Source organism: Desmodus rotundus, chromosome 13 (genome assembly GCF_022682495.2).
Source record: "Desmodus rotundus isolate HL8 chromosome 13, HLdesRot8A.1, whole genome shotgun sequence".
In the NCBI taxonomy this organism is placed as follows: Eukaryota; Metazoa; Chordata; class Mammalia; order Chiroptera; family Phyllostomidae; genus Desmodus; species Desmodus rotundus.
The window spans coordinates 44,875,268-44,893,210 of record NC_071399.1 but is presented as its reverse complement, the minus strand read 5'-3'; the positions used below and the strand labels follow the sequence as shown (position 1 = coordinate 44,893,210).

Below are 17,943 nucleotides of genomic sequence, written 5' to 3'. Positions count from 1 at the left end.
ATAGGTAGTTATTCATTGCCAGTTTTCCTACCTGTGTTCCTCTCTCTTTCTCTTTTCCTTCCTTTCCTTAAAGCAGTGCCTTTGGCATCTCTTGCAGAGCTGGTTTGGTGGAAGTGTATTCTTTTAGACTTGTTTTGGTTGGGAAACTCTTTATTTGGCCTTCTATCTTGATTGACAGCCTTGCTGTGTAAAGTAGTCTTGGTTGCAGGCCTCTGGTTCTCATTAGTTGGAATATTTTTTGCCATTCTCTTCTGGCTTGGAGCGTTTCCATTGAGAACTCAGCTGCTAACCTTATTGGGGCTCCCTTGTATGTTACTTCCTGTTTCTCCCTTGTTGCCTTTCAGATCCTCTCTTTGTCTTGGAATTGTGCCATTTTAATTATGATGTGTCTTGCAGTGCATCTCTTTGGGTTCCTCTTGCTTTGGACTCTCTGTTTCCTGGATTTGGGTGACTTTTTCTCCCATTAGATTAGGGAAGTTTTCCAAGATTACTTTTTCATACAGGTTTTCTATCCATTGCTCTTCTTCTTCTCCTTCTGGTATTCCTATTATACGGATATTGTTACGTTTCATGTTGTCCTGCATTTCCCTTATTGCCTCTTCATCCTTTCTGAGCCTCTTTTCCTTTTCTTGCTCTTTCTGGGTATTTTTTTTCTACTTTGTCCTCCAGCTTGCTGATCTGATCCTCTGCTTCATCAAGTCTGCTTTTTATTCCTTCTACTGTGTTCTTCAATTCAGAAATTGTATTCTTCATTTCCTCTTGGCCTTTGTTGATAGTTTCTATTTTCTTTTCATGTTAATATAGTTTTCAGTGAGTTCATTGTAGTTTCCGTGTAGTTTCTGGTAGTTCTCTGTGAGCTCAGTGAGCTCAGTGAGATTCCTGATAACCATTGCTTTGAACTCAGTATCTGATAGTTGACTTGCCTCTTTTTCAGTTAGCATTCTTTCTGAGGCTTCCTCCTTTCCTTTCATTTGGGGATTGCTTGTTTGTCCTCCCATTGTTTGTGAGACTCTTCTTGTTAGCCTCTGCTTGTTAAGTTGATCTATTCTGACTCCCTGGGTTTATGGTATGAACTTCTATGGTAAAATGCCAATGGGCTTTAGTGGTGCTGTCTCCTTAATCTCCTGTGCTCACTGGTCTTGAGCTGACGTTTATGGGTGTAACACGGTCTAACTCTTGTCTTTTCAGCACTCCAGGTTTTATTGTCTCACCTCTGGGAAAAAGAGAAAAGCGGGGGAAGAAGAGAAGGAGGGGAAAAGGAATAGAAAAGGAAAGGAAGGAAGGAAGAAGCAATAAAGAAAGACTGGAAGCAACATAAGAAGGAATTTTAATAAAAATTAAAACAAAAGAATAAATAAAAGAAGTCAGGAAGAAGGAATAAAAAGGGTAAAGGATGAAAGGAAGAAGGAATAAGAATAAAGAAAAAGGACAGAAAGGAAGAAGGAATTCAGGGGGAAAGGAGGAAAGAAAAAAAAAAAGTCTTCTGCTGGCTTTAAACTGCTCAGGTTAGTTCTGCTGGTCTTCGTGTCTGTGGAACGGGATGGGGTGGTTGGAAGGATTGGTTTCACTTTTCTCCCTTCCTGAGCCACACTCTTCGCTGTTGTTCAGCCTCAGTCCAATTCCTCAGGGTCCTTCTGATCCTCACTAGGCCTTTAGTTCACCAGTTGTGCTGTCCTTGAGTTGCACCAATTAGGGGCAACTCACACTCCCCCTTCTTACTCTTTGCTGTCTTAGATGCTAGGGGCTCTCGGTCCTGCTATGGGGTAGTCCAGCCCCCTACTGGATCAAGTCTTTCCGGGGAATGCAGTCTCCGCTAGTCCTGCAGGTCCCCTCTTCTGGGTGTTCTACCTTCTTCCTAGAGAGCCAGTAGGCCCTGCAGGGCTTTGTGCGCAGGGGCTAGGTAGGAGTTGTTCAGAACTGGTGCTTTTATGTGTGTTCCCTCGCAGGCAGCCAGGCCGTTGATCAGCTGATCTGTTGTTTGGGCTTTGGTCGCCCGCACCGCTGGCCGTTCCGCCGTTGGGCCTGAGTCGTGTGTACTGCCCACAGGTCTGCCGCCTTGGGCCTGTGTGTGGGATAGCTAGCCTCTGCTGTTGGTGCTCATCCACCGGAGGTTTCAGGTATGGGCGCCCCGCCAGGGTCTCAAGTGTGGGCGGCCAGCTGGTGTTTCTGCTGTGGGCCCCTAGTCCGCTACTCTGGGTGCGAGCAACCGGGATTCAGGTGAGCCCCGGGGCTGCTTGTCCTGTGTTCACAGTCCAGGGGCTGAGTGGGGAGGGGCGCCAGAGGCTGAGGCTGCTGCTGAGAGTTCTCTAACTAGTCCCTGAGTGCCTCTATTTTCTTTTTCTTTTTGAGAAATTCTTCCTATTCAAGCCACCCTGGTCCAAACAAGCACCTGGCTGCTCACACAGCCCAGCCTGGCTCTCTCCCAAGAATCCTGCAGCAGACCCTGCGCTCCAGCCGGGGCTTCAGCCACCCTGGTCCCCATGCTGGTCCCAGGGACCTTATTGTCCTTAAGCTCTCTTCTTACCATCAGATCTCTCACTGTCCTCTATCTTTGGTCTCCGATCTTTATATATGCTGGAATACCATTGCTGTTCGCTCTGCTCCTCAGGTCAGCTAGGTGTTTCACTGGTGTTGAGGGGAAGTGGACTCCGCTCCTACCTATTTTGCTGCCATCTTCCGCCAGTCTCAGACTTCTCACTTTTTAGCGCACTCAAGGAATGCAGTAATCACCAAGAATAAGGAAAATGTAAATGTATTTGCCAGTAGGAAAAAAAAAACTGTTTCTGAATGTTATGAATGTGTTCATAAATTTGTCAATCTAAAGCATACTATAAGTGGGATCGGGGGTGTAATGTGTTAAAGAAATATTAAGAATCCTCCTTGTTTATGCCAGAGCCATGACCTTTTCTCGTAAAAATGAAATATAGGTGTACTGTCTCCCAGGGAGAACTAGCTCTTCTCCACAGAAGACTAAGTACCATTTTTAACTCATTCCCTGTAAACACTGATCATTTCTTTGGGAAAGAATTGGCTATTGTCCTGGAGGGAATGGTTAGTCAATTGAGTCACAAAAGGTGCTTGGCACATAACCACTTTTGTCTAAAACATATTTAAGCAGAGCTCCCCGACCCCTGCCATCCTTCCCACTTTCCTAGCAAACTCTGAACCTAGGAGCTACCAGGTTCTGAGAACAACAGGGCAATTAACTTGCTGCTCAAACTCATTGCAGTTTACAGAAACAGCAGGGAGCCTGTCCTCCAAGCAGAGAAAAATAAATGACACTTTTTTTAAATTTAATTTTATTTATTTATTTTTATTCAGTTACAATTGTCTGCATTTTCTCCCCATCCCTCCACCCCACCCCAGCCAGTCCCACCTCCCTCCTCCACCTCTACCCTACCCCTTGATTTTGTCCTTGTGTCCTTTATAGTAGCTCCTATAGAACCCTCTCCCCACCATCCCCTCCCCACTCCCCTCTGGCTATTGTTTCATTGTTCTTAATTTCAATGTCTCTGGTTATATTTTGTTTGCTTTTTTCTTTTGTTGATTATGTTCCAGTTAAAGGTGAGATCATATGGTCAATTACTAGTCCAGCAGAGACCACGGAGTTTTTAAGAAAGAGCAGAGGAAATGAGGCACCAAGTGGCAGCTGAAAAATGCCCTCAGTTTTAAAAGTGGCATTTATTTAATGAGCGGATCAAAAAAATAAATGGCACTTTTAAAACTGAGGCCATTTTTCAGCTACCACTTGGAGCCTTATTTCCACTGCTCTTTCTTAAAAACTCTGTGGTCTCTGCTGGACTAGTAATTGCTCCAGAAAAAAATCCAGCATTCAGAGCCTTGGAAATATTTAGGCTATATTCTTTCTAATAGGACTATTCAGCCCAACGTCCTTCAAATTAATCCACCCAAGGATTTAACTCTTAATCGCCTCCAACAACTCCTAGGAGCAACCAACTGGGTATGACTCAGCCTTGGAATACATACCCAACACCTCATTTATTTAACCCAGATCTTATTTCCCCCAGAAAATTATCCCCCGAGGCTCTACAAGAATTAACTATGGTAAATCAACATATTCAGCAGTGACAACTAACTAGAATTGATCCACAGTCTGCTGTCCAGATTTTTATTTCCCAACCTTAAACACCCCAAAGGATCTTATAGGACAGCTGTCACCCCACTTAGCTATAATAGAGTGGCTTTTTGTGTCTCATCAGCCACAACACACTATTACCACCTATATAACTGAGTTGTGCCATCGTATTATAAAGGAGCATAAGAGAACACAGCAGTTATTTAGATACCATTCTACCTTTATTCACATGCCCTTAACTCAGGTTTATTTACAACAATTAACAGCTCAATCTTTAGAATTTCAGTGTGTCTCGGCTGACTTTGTAGGAGAACTAGAGATTAATCTACCCTCAGATAGATTGTTTCAAAACATTCCATTTCTTCAAATAAGGCTAGCAGAAAAAAAATCAGCCCTACACCAATAACTGGGGCAAGAACTGTGTTTCTTGATAGGTCCAGAAAAACTGGACGGACTGCTATTGCCTGGCAAGAGGGCAAAAACTGGAGAAATTTTGTATCCTCAGGACATTCCTCTACTCAAAGAGCTGAGCTTTTCACTGCAATCATGATCCTATGGCAATGGCCCCAGGAGCATTTGAATATAGACTGTGACTCAGGATATACTGTTTATACTATTCTGCATCTAGATCAGGCATCAATTAAGACTTCTACTGACCACAGTCTACTTAACCTATTTGTGACCCTACAGTCCCTCCTTGACAAGCAAGAACACCCCCTCTTCATTACTCATGTCGGATCCCATTCAGGCCTGCCTAGCCCCCTTGTGGATGGTAACAATAAGGTAGACACTTTAGTTAGTGTCCTTACTGCCTTCCAGCAAGCTGCAGCTTCTCATCAGTTTTTTCATCAAAACAGCCAGGCACCCCAAAAGCAATTTGACTTTCCTCACTTCCAAGCTAAATCAATTATTAAAGAATGTCCTGATTGCCAAGCCTTTACCAAGGCACCTCCATCAACAGGAGTTAATCCTCGAGGATTAAGTTCTCAAATGATTAGGCAAACACATGTCACTCATTACCCTCACTTTGGAAAATTCAAATACATTCATATTTCTATTGATACTTATTCTGGTGAGTTACATGCATCTGCTTTAACAGGAGAATCTGCAAAAAATATAGAAGCTTGTTGGCTTAAGGCCTTTCATCATTTAAGACAGCCTCAGCAAATTAAAATTGATAATGGCCCCAGATACCTTGCCCATTCACTCAGATTTTTCTTCAGCATTGGAATATCCAACATAAAACAGGAATACCTTAAAATCCAACCAGTCAGGCAACTGTAGAACAAACTGATCATATGATGCAGATCTCGGCCGGTGGAATCCATGTGCTGTGGCAGCAATAGACAAATACACACGGACTACAGAAATCCTGTGGAGAAAAAGGGACTGCATTGCCACTCTCTAAGTCAGAGAGAGGGCCCCACGACCCCGGCCTGGACAGGCTTTTATTGTTTTTTCTAGGCACATTACATCAAGGATAGTCCTCGTTTACTATGCACAGGTTTGTTTTGGGTGGTTACCTTTTACAGAAAACAAAAGAGAGGATGTTGCTAATTACATCCAAGAAGTGTATTTGCAAATGTAAAGGGAAAAGTGGTTGAACTGGTTACACTCCATACTTGGGAGGTTTAGCTCAGATTTTAGAAAGTTAAAGATACTCAGTATACACATTTGTTGCTTCAATTCAGGGTGAAGGAGTTTTAGCAAGAGCAAGCCTCACAGCAGTCTAGGTACAATGCAAGCCTGATTCCCCACAAGAGAACCTATCCATGGGTGTGGGTCCTGCTTACCAGACCTTGCTCCCCACTGGCCTATCAAAGTGGTGTCTGAGCTACATTTCCCACGCGTGGAACAGTTCCCTATATTTCCCCCTTTGTTTTTAGTTAAGATCGCTATAGACCCCACAAAGCTTGCTATCTGCTGGTCTCTCACAGGACCCTGGGAAAATAATTCACAAATGCAGCAGAGTACACAGAGCATTATTATAATCAGTAAGCCACTGGCAGCTCCAAGACCCACATTCTCAGATTAAGCCCATCAAACCAACTTTTTGGGTTTAGCCAGCCGAGATTGTCACCTTTAGAAAATGTCTTGCTTAATTAGGCGTTGAATGTCCTGTAGCTGCTGATGTAATTCTACCTGCAATTTATCAATTTGTCCTTTTAAATTGGTAGAAAAAGCCCCTCTTAGGGGATGTTGAATATCGCTCCAGGAATATTGGCTAGAATTCCACAGGAGGGAAGTAACACATAGGTTGGCAAACTCAGGAACACAGGTCGGCTGTTCGCGGGCCACTAGTGCGTCCTGGCATTCCTCGATCCAGTTGAGTGCTGATTCCACCATGGATCGGCGAGTCAGAATCTCTTGATCAATCTGGGCCTGTTGAATAATTTCTAGAGTAATACTGGTAAAGAGAACATCCACAGTATGAGCAGTTTGAAATTAGTCAACCAGGGCAGTGGTTGGCGTGGCAGCAGTAGCTGCAATAACTATAGCAGAGACAATGAATGCAATTAGGGTGCTGACAAACCTTCAGACTGGTATAGATACCAGCTCATTGTTAAGCGCTACTATGCCATTGGGATCCTCCCACTCCCTGGTTATGTCAACTGGCACCCATACTTGAGTTTGTCTTCTAACTATACAAACCGTAGTGGGATTTAACTGAGTAATATTGAGATGGGTAAGGCAACTGGCATATATGGAACCTGCAGGGGCATGCAGAGATTAAATCTCTATCGGTTCATTACAAAAGACCTGCGCTGTCCCTGGTGTTGCTAAAAACAAGTAGGGGTGAGAGGTACAAACCGTGACCCAGTCTTGTTCTGGAGGGTCAGTCTGGTAGGAAGATTCCGGAGCAACTTTAGGGTTACAACCAATTTTTATATACAAATGTTTCCGAGTAATAAAAGGCAAGCCCATTTTCCAAGAGTTATAATGCCCTGGGCTAGTGTGGTTGGGAGAAATGATTCTGATAATAGGTGCCCCGGTGCACAGGCCCCTCCCACCACATATTAGTATATAGTTTTTGAGGCTGAGCCAGAACTGTTGTTGTGTCAGGCTTGGCTAATATTCTCCAGTCAGTTCCCCAATTCTCAAGTACAAAAGGGCTTTGGGGGTGAAAAGCAATGGTGGCATTTGGTCCTCTGCATAAAGACCAGAAGACTGAGCCATTACGACTAGTGTCTAAGGTACAAGGAGGAACTAGAGGGGAATTGAAAGTATGGTAAACCCCCTCATGGGCACGCAGGCCAACCGTGGCCACCATGGAAAGCTGATAATAATCACTGGGTTGCTCTTTGTGTGCAGCGTAAGGTTGCTCCTTTAAAGGAAAGCATAAAGTGTCAATAAGGACAGAAAAACAAACTGGTAGGTGCTCAGCAGCATAAACAGTATTTTTCGGCACGCGTAACCAGTGTTTCTTTTCTTCTAATGGGCCATCAGGGGGCATCCACACTCCTCCAGTCCACTGAATATCATTAGTGGAAAAGGGAGGCTCAACATTCCACCAGGTATGTAGCTTAAATACTGGTGGATCAATAATGTGGGCCCAATATAAGAGGAATTAAACTCAGTAGGTAGGCCCTGCCCCACTAGGCAAAGCATAATAGCAATTAAAAGCAAAGTTTTAGCCAAATTGGCTGAAAGCACTGCTAGGTAAGCAATAAACCTGTTTTCTGGGGTGTCTTCTACTTTTGTTTCAGCAAGAATCTCCTTGACTCAAGCATTAAGAGCCTTGATGTCCCCCCATGTGTTGGGGACATGCCTAAAGGGAACATTATGGGGCATCAGGGGGTTGTTGGCCTCTGCAGGAGGCATCTGAGCCTCGGCCCCTGTCATTGGGGAAGACCCCATCCTCCTCCATTAAGGGACCCAGACCCATGTGTGACACTGTGGGTGTGCATGTTCCTTCTGGTTGTTCAGGGTAAGCTGGGCCATCTGGTATGTCAGTTGATTGGTTCTTGCCTCCAGGTAGTGGAGCTTGGTGTCTATTCTGTTCATGATAAGGCCTTACTCTTTTGGCTGGTAGTCAGACAGTACCTGTAGGAATGGAAACACATGCATACCATTTTCCACATGTTAAGAGATCTATAGGGCCCTGCCAAGAGCCGTCTCCCAGAGGATCTCTATATAAAACCTGAGGGTAAGGCAGTTTTGACTTTTTTGTCTAAAAATGTTTTTCAATTAGAGTACAGAGTGATTCATCACAATTTAGAAAATTATAGGTAAAAATGGCTAACATAGTCCAATATTTTGGGGAGTACTCATGACTCCCCTTTTTTTGTTTTTTAAGAAGATTTTTAAAAGGATGATGAGCCCGTTCCACAATTGCCTGACTGGTTGGATTGTAAGGTATTCCTGTTTTATGTTGGATATTCCAACGCTGAAGAAAGACCTGAGTGGAATGGGCAAGGTATCCAGGGCCATTATCAGTTTTAATTTGCTGAGGCTGTCTTAAATGATGAAAGGCCTCAAGCCAATGGGCTTGTATATTTTTTTGTAGACTCTCCTGTTAAAGCAGATGCATGTAGGGACCCAGAATAAGTATCAATAGAAATATGAACATATTTGACTTTCCTAAAGGGAGCATAATGAGTGACATCGTTTGCCAAATTATCTGAGAGCTTAGTCCTCGAGGATTGACTCCTGTAGATGGGGGTGCCTTGCTAAGGGCTTGGCAATCAGGACATTCCTTAATAATTTACTTAGCTTGGAAGTGAGGAAAGTCAAATTGCTTTTGGGGTGCCTGGCTGTTTTGATGAAAAAACTGATGAGAAGCTGCAGCTTGCTGGAAGGCAGTAATAAGGACACTAACTAAAGTGTCTACCTTATTGTTACCATCCACAAGGGGGCTAGGCAGGCCTGAATGGGATCCGACATGAGTAATGAAGAGGGGGTGTTCTTGCTTGTCAAGGAGGGACTGTAGGGTCACAAATAGGTTAAGTAGACTGTGGTCAATAGAAGTCTTAATTGATGCCTGATCTAGATGCAGAATAGTATAAACAGTATATCCTGAGTCACAGTCTATATTCAAATGCTCCTGGGGCCATTGCCATAGGATCATGATTGCAGTGAAAAGCTCAGCTCTTTGAGTAGAGGAATGTCCTGAGGATACAAAATTTCTCCAGTTTTTGCCCTCTTGCCAGGCCGTCCAGTTTTTCTGGACCTATCAAGAAACACAGTTCTTGCCCCAGTTATTGGCATTGGGCTGACATTTTCTGCTAGCCTTATTTGAAGGAATGGAATGTTTTGAAACAGTTTATCTGAGGGCAGGTTGGTTTCTTGTCCCCCTACAAAGTCAGCTATGGTACACTGAAATTCTAAAGATTGAGTTGCCAATTGTTGTAAATAGACAAGTTAAAGGGATGTGAATAAAGGCAGGATCATATCCAAACAGCCGCTATGTTCACTCACACCCTTTTATAATAAGATGGCACAACTCAGTTATGTAGGTGGTAATAGTGCGTTGTGGTTGATGAGACAGTAAAAGCCACTCTATCATAGCTAAGTGGGGTGACAGCTGTCCTATAAGACCCATTGGGGTGCCTAAGTTTGGGAAACAGAAAAGCCAGACAGGAAACTGGGAATCAATTCTAGTCAGTTGTCTGTGTTCAATATGCTTATTTATTATATTCAGTTCTTATAGGGCCTCAGAGGACAATTTTCTGGGGGAATTAACATCTGGATCCCCTTAAAGGGCATTAAATAAATGAGTTAATTGTGGGGTAGGTATTCCAAGGCTGGGTCGCATACCCAGTTGGTCTCTCCTAGGAGTTGTTGGAGGCAATTAAGAGTTAAATCCTTGGGTGGATTAATTTGAAGTACTTGAGGCCGAATTGTCCTATTAAAAAGGATACAGCCTAAATATTTCCAAGGTTCTGAATGCTGGATTTTTTCTGGAGCAATTACTAGCCCAGCAGAGGCCACAGAACTTTTAAGAAAGAAAGCAGTTTTTGCTAAAATATCTTGTGAAGGAGCTGCGATCAGGATGTCCTCCATATAATGATAGATAATTGAAGCAGGGAATTGATTTCTTACTGGCTGAATGGCTGTATGAATGAAATGCTGGCAGATAGTTGGACTGTTAAGCATTCCCTGAGGCAAAACTCTCCATTGAAATTGCTGTAAAGGCCAAGAATTGTAAATGACAGGGAGAATGCAAAATGCTCCTGATCTCTTTCTGCTAGAGGAATTGTAAAGAAACAATCCTTTAGGTCAATAACTAAAAGTGGCCAATCCTTTGGAATGCAAGTTGGATTAGGGACTCCTGGCTATAGCGGGCCCATAGGCTGGAGGGCTTCGTTGATTTTTCTTAGATCATGAATAAGCCTCCATTTGCCAGATTTCTTTGGTACAACAAAAATAGGCATATTCCAGGGGCTATTAGAGGGCTCAATATGACCTGCTTCTAATTGTTGTTTGACTAAAAGGCAGGTCTGTTCAAGCCGCTCTCCTTTAAGTGGCCACTGATCAACCCATAACTGCATATTGGAGAACCAGGTAAGTGGTAGGGGAGTTATGAGAGCAGTGGCCACTAGGGAAAATGTGTCAGAGAAATTTGCATCCCCCCACTGACTGAGATCACTGCCCCAAATATTAAGGGGCATAGGTAAGATATATGGTTGAATTCTCCCTACCTTTCCTTCTCTTCCGTAAAATTTAAGAGACCATACACTGATTTGTGGTTGAGAAACTCCTCTAACACCTGTGACAGGAGTTCCACTGTCTGTTAGAGGCCACTCTAGAGGCCAAAACTGATTTGAGATAACAGAGCTGTCAGCTCCTGTATCTATGAGGCCCTGAAAGGTCTTATCCTTTATCTTTATTTGTAAGATTGGTTTATTTAACTTAATTGATTCTGTCCAAAAAACTGACTGGTTGTCTGTACTACTGAAGCCTCCTCCCCTCACTGTATTTTGAGTCTTTGAGATTACATAGGGGAGTAAGAGCAGCTGGGTAATTCGCGTTTGAGCGGGAATAATATGATAGCCAGAAGCTTTAAGCATGATTTTAATTTTCCCTTGATAGCCTGAGTCAATGACCCCTGGCTGAACAAATATGCCTTTGGTAGTAATACTGGATCTCCCTAAGATTAAAACTGACTGTTCCTGAGGGCAAAGGTCCCCAGACACCGGTGGGAGCTGTAATTACTTGATCCTGTTCTTTTAAGATGAGCTCATCGGTGGTGACCAAGTCCAACCCTGCACTTCCACAGGTGGCTGCACAAAGGTTGGGAATTGTGCATTTTCTCGAATTCCCTGATATTGATTACTGTTCTGAAAGCTCCGATTGGGGTTGGGGGCACTGGAGCGGGTGCCCTCTTGGAAGTTTCCCTGAATGGGCTGGCTGTTTTTGTCGAATTTAGAGCAGCATTCCTTTGCCCAATGCCTGCCCTTGCTACAGCATGGACAATCCCCAGGGGGAAACTTGTCATTACCTTTTCCCCTTTTTGAGGTGGACGAACAGTCCTTGAGCAGGTGACCAGGCTTCCACAGTTGTAACATCTGGGATCTCCCTTAATTGCCGCAGCCAAGAGGGAAGCCTTATAATGCTTTGTGCCGATATCCTGGCAAGCCTTGACAAACTCACTGATGTCTTTGGTCGTAGTTCACAGGGGTCCTATAACGGCCCTGCAGTCTTTGCTAGCATTCTCATAAGCTAGCTGCCACAAAAGAGCTTTGGCTGCTCTGTCATTATCTATTTGCCTTTCAATGGCTTCTTGGAGGCGATCAATAAAGTCAATATATGCCTCCACAGCACCCTGATGGATATTGGTAAAGGAAGAAGTTTCCCTAGCCTGAGAATCAGGCACAGCCTTCATGGCTCTGAGAGCAATCTGAGCACTTTGACTAAAAGCATGAGGATCAAACCTGGCCTGATCCGCGGCCATGGCAAAATCCCTAGACCCAAGCAGCATAGAGAGGTGACAGGATTATTCATTTGTGCATTTTCTGCTGCTTGGTGGGTGGCTCACTGAGAGTACTCTGAATGCCAGACCGTAAACTGAGCTGGAGTTAAGACTGTCCTGGCCAGAGCAATCCAGTCACAAGGGGCCATTCTATAGCTGTCAGTGATGGCTTGGAATAACCCATTAGTATAAGGAGACTTAAGTCCATTTTCTCTAATGCTCCTTTTTAGATCCTTATACAGGGAAAAAGGAAGGGGCTCATGGACATTTCTTTGACCCTTGACTACAATGGGGAAGATTGAAAGGGCATCTAAATCTCCAGCCTCCTCTGCCTGCCGAAGGCACTGTTGCAAACAGGATACCTGTCTGAATTTTCTGGCTCTCTTGGTGGAGAGTCATTCTGCGAGGAGGAATGCTCCCAGAGTTGAAGTAAGGAGCGACAACTATGAGGCAGATCCTCAGGTGGGGCTGTAGGCAGAACTTTCATTGCTGGTTCTTCTACTACATCATACATGACTTCCTTCTTTGAACTAGACTCCTTATCCTCCTCTGTAACTAGCTCCTGTTTCTTAGCCCATATGGGCATGAGAGCAGTCTTGACTACTCCCCAAGTTAATAAATTTTGAGTTCCGATAGGAACACCACTGTCCTGTAAAGATTTTAACTTACCACCTGCTTCTTCCCAAACCAGGATATCTAAGGTTCCTTTGTTAGGAAAAGCAGGGTAATATTCCTTTATAGTTCATAAAAGCTGAATGAGATGCTGTTCCTTAACCTTACAACCTGCTCCCTGGAGAAGCTGCTGTAACACTGGCAGGTAAAGTTCCTGCTCTTTAGATAAGCCAGAGCCCATTCTTGCTATTAAAATGGTTCCTTTTAACTTTTGATTGTTGTCTTTTCAGAATCTGCCACCTATGTTGAACACTAACTAGTTAGCTATTAAGGGATAGAGTGTGGTGGGTCAAAATGTGCTGTTGGTGAAAGACTGTCAGGGAGAGAGGCACCGGACTTTCCGGGTACCCTAACCCTGCTTATGGGTCTCGGGTCCTCCCCAAGCATTTAGAGACACACGGATGGGGCTGGAAGCCCTAGGTGACCAGCCTTTATATCGCACTTCCCTGGATGAGCCAGAAGTTAGATTAGGTGATGTTGGAGGTCCCTATAAGGCCCCTGCACATCTCGGGAATTGATCCCAGACACCCTCGCAAGGTTCTGACTCACTTGGGAACACCCGATTTCTCAGGCCGAGGGGAGGAAGTGCCTTTTGTCTTTGGAGCTTGGCGAATGTCAAAAGCTCTCATACAAAAATTGTGACTAACACTAAATTCTTCTGGAAAGCGATCTTCAGAGTCCCGTCGAAACCAAAACACTCATTCACTATCAGTGTTTCCTTATGCAGGTGGACAGAGCAAAAAGGCAAAATCCAAAGGACCGCAAGAAGGCGGCTTAAAAGAAAGAATTTACTGAGATGCTTTTAAAACATCCCTGTAAACTAGTTGCTGTTTTTAAAGCTGCTTAAAGGGAAAGTTTTTGCTCTTTCTCCCAAGCCTAGACCTAGTTGGGGGTTATGCTGCGGGTATGGGCCTGTGAGTGTTTTTACAGTGTGCCTATCATTGCGTGGACTTTTGCTTGCAGCTGGCAGGGAAACCTAGTGTTCTGTCCCGGTCCACATCCATCATCTCCTCTCATGGGTGTCTTCTAGTGGCGAGCACCCTTGTGGCTTTTAACTGCTCGACCCATGCCCATGAGACTGTGGCAGATGCTTGGGAGAGACAGCAAGGCTCCTGCTTACTAAAGAAGGTACAATTGCAAAGCAGTTGCGAGAGAGGGAGACCTGGGAAGGAATCCCTTTTCCCCTGAATCCAACACACCCTACTACCTAACCGAAAAGCACTCGGTGCCGTAGGTCCTTACCTGGGCTATTGCATGCAACTCCCAAGAAGTTGGTGTACTGACCACAACTGTGGCTCGTAGACCTGGGTCCCAGTTCCTGGGCACCAGATGATGCGGCTGCACCAGATGATGCAGATCCTGGCCCGCAGGATCTGCTGTTGTGGCCACAATATAAAAATACACATGGACTACAGAAACCCAGTGGAGGAGAAGGGATGGCGTGGCCACTCCCTCAAGAGGAGAGTGCCCCAACCCTTGCCTTGACAGGCTTTTATTGTTTTTTCTAGGCCCCTTACATCAAAGATGGTCCTCCTTTACTATGCAAAGTTTGTTTTCGGTGGTTATGTATTGCAGACAAAGGAGAGGGTGTCACTGAATACATCAAAGGAGGATATTTGCAATGTAAAGGGAGAAGTGGTCGAAAATGCTATGTTCCATAGCTGAAGGTCTAGCCCAGATTTGGGGAAAATAAGGATACTCAGTAAACATTTCCTGCCTCAGGGTGAGGGAGTTTTAGCAAGAGCAAGTTTCATAGCAGTCAAGGTCAATGCAGGCCTGATTTCCCACTGGAGAACCTATCCATGGATGTGGGTCCTACCCGCCAACCTCGCTCCCCACTGGCTTTTCCGAGTGGGGGCTGAGCCACATTTCCCAAGCTTGGAACAGTTCCCCACAAAGGACCACAATAGACACTTCTCCAAAGAGGACATACAGATGGCCCATAGATATATGAAATAATGCTCAACATTACCAATCATCAGAATGGTGCAAATTAAAACCAAAATGAGATACCACCTCATACCTGTCAGAATGGCTGCCATCAATAAATCAACAAGTGTTGATTTAACAAGTGTTGGCAAGGATGTGGAGGAAAGGGAACCCTAGTGCACTGTTGGTGGGAATGCAGACTGGTGAGTCACTGTGGAAAATAATATGGAGTTTCCTGAAAAAATTAAAAATGGAACACTTTTTTGACCCAGTGTTTCCACTCAGGGAATATATTTTAAGAATCCTGAAATACCAACACAAAATTATATATGCACTTTTATGTTCATAGCAGCATTATTTAATTAGCCAAGATCTGGAGACAACCTAGGTGCCCATAAGTAGATGCATATGTACATAAAGCAGTAGTACATTTACACAATGGAATGCTATGCAGCAGTGAAAAAGAAGGAATCTTACCTTTTGTAACAGCATTGATGGACAAGGAGATTATTACACTAAGTAAAATAAGCCAGTTAGTGAAAGAAAAATATCATATGATCTCATTTATATGTGAAATCTAATGAGCAAAATAACCTAATAAACAAAACAGAAACAGAAGCTTAAATACTTGAACAGACTGACAGCTGGCAGAGGGGAGAGAGGGACTGAATGAAAAAGGTAAAGGGATTGATTAGTCAAAGAACATATGCATATATGCATGATCCATGGACATGGACAATGGCATGGGGGATTACTGAGGTGGGATGCTGGGTGGTGCTTGGCAAAGGGGGAAAATGCAGGGACAACTCTATAATAGTATACACAACAAAGTGCAATTAAAATTGAATCTTAAAAGCTAAATAAATGAACAAGCAGAACAGAAACAGATTCATAGATACAGAGAACGTTTTGACAGTTGCCAGATTGGAGAAATGTTGGGTGAAAAAGGTTGAGGGGATTAAAATGTATAATTTGGTAGTAAAAGAATAGTTAAGGGGAGTAAAATGCAGCATAGGGAATATTATCGAGATGATCACTTAGTAAGTTATATAATGTCTAATCACTGTGGTTTACACCTGAAATATAATATTGTATGTCACGTGTAATTGAAAAATAAAACTTATTTTCAAAAAGAAAAAAAAGAAATGTATTGCTAGGATGTTATAAATGAATGCATATCATTAAGCCCCTTAATTTTGAGATTATAGGTAAAAGTAATCAGGACTTAACAAAAGAAAACCAGAGTATTATTGTTTAAGCACCTAAAGGGAAAGATAGAGTAAAATCAAACTAGAAATTAATAATAGTCCTGTTATCAGAGTAAAAATATTAACTGAGCAATTTTGGAATATATATTAAAGTAGAAAGAAACAAAGAACCACAACTGTTACTATACACAATCTCCCACATTGGCCAAGATGGCAGCTTGGGCAAGCACCAAAAGCCAGAAATATGAATGGATAGGTCCTGAGTGCACATGGAAAGCTAGAAAGATGAATGCATAGGAACTGAGCATGCCAAAAGCTTGAAAGATGAATGCATAGGGCCCCAGTGCATTGAAAGCTAAAAAGATGAATCGATAAGGCCCCAAGTACACCAAAACTTTGAAAGATAATTGGATAGGAATAAAAGGCATTCCATCCCTATCCCTTTAAGAACTGAAGGCTTGAGCCAGAAGATTAAGATGGTCCTTGAGACAGGAGTCCATCATTCTCCCAAGTTGAGTGCCTCCTGAATAAAATCTCTTTCCTTTTGCACCAACACCTGCCTCACGAGTTTGGCTTTTGTGGTTGTGGGCAGCCAAACCTCCACTACATTCAGTTACAGTCTTTTGCAACCCAAACGGGCTACCATGAACCTCCGTAAGTCCTGGAGGGCCTGGGATGGAATCTCAGCTGCCTGTTGCAGGCCAACCCTGGGAAAACTGGACTGTGTAGATTTCCCAACAGCTACCAGGAGCTTTTCTTAGACTATTTTCCTCCACTCCTGCTTAAGACGTCAGCTTTCTGAAATGCCTAGCTGATTAAAGGAAACAGGTATGGAGAGAAGATGGACTCCAATACTGGGCAAGTGAAACCAGCAGGCACACTGAGGGTCTTCTTGCTACTTGGGCTTTGTGCCAGTTGAGTCTATTTAGGACCTTTGTGGTACTGCTTGGCAGGTTATCCATGCAGCTTAGGCTTCATGCCATTTGGGTCCAGTTAGGACTGCTTGCACTATCAGTTGGCAGGAGATAAGAAACTAAGACTTTCTTGTGAGCACTCATTTGGAATAATGGAATTATGGATCCAAGTTTTGTTTATATATTCCCACATTGTCTGGGGTCTTGTTATGGTTATAGTTTGGGGTTTATACTTTTGTGCCATCAGGAGTTGTTCTGTTTTGACTCCCAAAGGGAGTCCACTGTGTCAAATTTTAGCAGATTGGTCCATGTACAACTATCATGCAATGACTGAAATGGAATTGGTTTACTGTTATAACATTCCTTGACCTGTTAGACCTTGACTTTAGACCAGGGGCGTCAAACTCATTTTCACCAGGGGCCACATCAGCCTCATGGTTGCATTCAAAGGGCTGAATGTAATTTTAGGACTGTATAAATGTAAGTACTCCTTAACTGTTAAGGAGTTGAAATTACATTTGGCCCTTTGAAGGCAACTGCAAGGCTGATGTGGCCCCAGTCAAAATGAGTTTGACACCCCTGCTTTAGACTATGGGGTAAAATAGCCTTCAAATTGTCCCCTAAATTACTAAACCATCATACAATTGGAGTTGTTTTGCCAAAGATCAGGAAAATGGGATGAAATCTCTTATGTCTAAGCATTTGTGTCTTTACACAATAAAGATTTGGCAAAAAAAGGAAGACAAACTAATGATGCAGAGAAGGGAATTGGCTTCAAAACTCCTCCCTGTTAGTAAGACACAGAAAAGGAAAATGTTGAAAATGAGTCTCTTTAATGCCCTGAACCCAGGGAACCCAGGATTAGCAGCAGAAAGATTGCCCCTGCTACCACCCCTGCTACTAAATATCCCTGAAATAGGTAGTCTCCCCTTCGAAGACTTGGCAGGGCACCCAATTTGGCTAGGGTGCATCTGTATCTGGAGCAGGATAATTCCCTTTGAGGCAATACATTTTAGGCAGAATAAACTAGGTAAGTCTGCTCACTGGATACTACTGGGCCCATATCTTGTTTTCCACATTCAGATTTACTGAACTGGAAGAATTCCAACTCCTCATATTGGGAGATTCCCCCAGAAAATGGCAGACCTTATCATATCCATTCTTAGCATTCATCATCCAAAATGGGCAAATGTTGCCTTGTAAACCACCATC

General features: G+C 43.5%; 1 protein-coding gene across 9 annotated transcripts in view; it reads right to left on the bottom strand.

Annotated features, from left to right (window-relative positions):
- The window catches only part of LOC112311277 (zinc finger BED domain-containing protein 4), a 266,073-nt gene that overhangs the window by 233,892 nt on the left and 14,238 nt on the right, over window positions 1–17,943 (bottom strand). For 3 of the 9 annotated variants that reach the window (XR_008425925.1, XR_008425926.1, XR_008425924.2), the window contains exon 4: window positions 5,351–5,468. The exons of 3 other annotated variants lie outside the window; for them this stretch is intronic. The gene's annotated coding sequence lies outside the window, so the exon portion shown is untranslated. 3 more of the 9 variants (XR_006656717.3, XR_002975453.4, XR_006656718.3) reach the window with 3 other exon arrangements.